Source organism: Lemur catta, chromosome 1 (assembly GCF_020740605.2).
Source record: "Lemur catta isolate mLemCat1 chromosome 1, mLemCat1.pri, whole genome shotgun sequence".
Classification (NCBI taxonomy): Eukaryota; Metazoa; Chordata; class Mammalia; order Primates; family Lemuridae; genus Lemur; species Lemur catta.
Genome location: NC_059128.1, coordinates 256,972,402 through 256,974,126, shown reverse-complemented (window position 1 = coordinate 256,974,126; position 1,725 = coordinate 256,972,402). Strand labels below are relative to the sequence as shown.

General features: G+C 33.1%; 1 non-coding gene across 1 annotated transcript; it reads left to right on the top strand.

Moving 5' to 3' along the window:
* The first annotated feature begins 345 nt into the window (after positions 1-345).
* On the top strand, positions 346-452 carry LOC123631112. The gene has a single exon (XR_006732987.1). It is a non-coding gene; the product is annotated as a U6 spliceosomal RNA (small nuclear RNA).
* The last annotated feature ends 1,273 nt before the right edge of the window (positions 453-1,725 follow it).

The window sequence follows — 1,725 nt, the reverse complement described above, 5'->3', positions numbered from 1 at the left end:
GAGCAGGACTCCTTTGTCTCTTAAAAAAAAAAAAAAAAATCACTCTGGCTCCTAAGTGGATAATGGATTATAGGGAGGTAAGAAAAAAATGAAGACTATTAGGGAGGTTGTAGGAATCCATTCAAGAAGTGAGTATAACTTATACTATGATGCTAATAGTAGATTTGGAAAGAAGTAGATGGATTTACTTGGTGAATGTGGATGAAAGAGATTGAGTTTTGATGATGGGTTCCTGGCAATGCTCTGATTATGTGTAAAGGCTGCAATCCCATTTACAGAGTGGTGAAGACTCAGAGATAATCCGTTTGTTGGGAGAAGGCATTCTGGGAATAAGAAGTCACGGTTGTGCTTGCTTTGGCAGCACATACACTAAAATTGGAACAATACAGAGAAAATTAGCATGGCCTCTGCAAGAGGATGACATGCAAATTTGTAAAGCATTCCATATTTTTGATTCACTGCAATCTCTACCAAAATCTCAGATTTTTTTTTTTTGCAAAAATGGACAAGGTGATCTTAAAATTCATATGGAAATTCAAAAGATATAGAATAGCTAAAACAATCTTGAAAAAGAAGAACAAAATTGGAAAATTCACATATCCCAATTTCAAAACTTATCACAAATCTACAATAATCAAGGAAATGTGGTACTGGCATAAAACTAGTCACATAGATTAAGGAATAGAATTGAGAGTCCACAAATAAAACTTTACATTTATAGTCAATTGATTTTTTATATTTTTGATTTGTGATTGTTGCCAAGGTCATTCAGTGGGGAAAGTGTATACCATGGAGTACTACTCAGCTATAAGTAACAGTGGTGATATGGCACCTCTTGTATTTTCCTGGATAGAGCTAGAACCCATTCTACTAAGTGAAGTATCCCAAGAATGGAAAAATAAGCACCACATGTACTCACCATCAAATTGGTTTCACTGATCATCACCTAAGAGCACATTTAGGAAGAACATTTAATTGGGTGTCAGGGCAGATGTGGAGGGGAGGGGATGGGTGTATACATACATAATGAGTGCAATGCGCACTGTCTAGGGGATGGGCACACTTGAAGCTCTGATTCGGGGTGGGGGTAGGGAGGGCAAGGGCAATATACATAACCTAAAGTTTTGTACCCCTATAATATGCTGAAATAAAAAAAAAATTTTAAAGCCAAAACCTAAAAAAGCCACACTTCAGTAATTTCTTATTCAATTTAATAATTTTCACATCTTTGAATTTGTAATTTAATGTTACAAAATATAATAAAATATATTTAATGTTAAATTTTAATTTTTCCTCAAGATAATTCCAATCAATATTTTAAAAATAATGCCTTTTGACATTTTAGTACTCATTTATACAGATTCACATTAATTGTTTAAATTCCACTTCTGAATTTCTTAGTATAATCGGACACCTTCTGTACCACTATTTATTTATACCTTCCCCTCTTATTGAATATTTATGTCATTTACAAATTTTGGTAGGATGATTTAAATGTTTTTTGGCACTTAAATGGATAATTAATTTCAGATGAAATGCTACCAGAAAGATCGTCCTCCTTTTATTAAATCCCTTTTGCTCTTTATTTCTTTGTATCAAAATATTATTTGTTCTCCACTATCCTTCCCTTTTCTACAGAAATTGTAGTTAATAAGCTTCCACCAGCAATTCTGCAGTTAATCTGTTTCTTGAAATTTATAAATGGATTGGATTTACAGTGCTGAT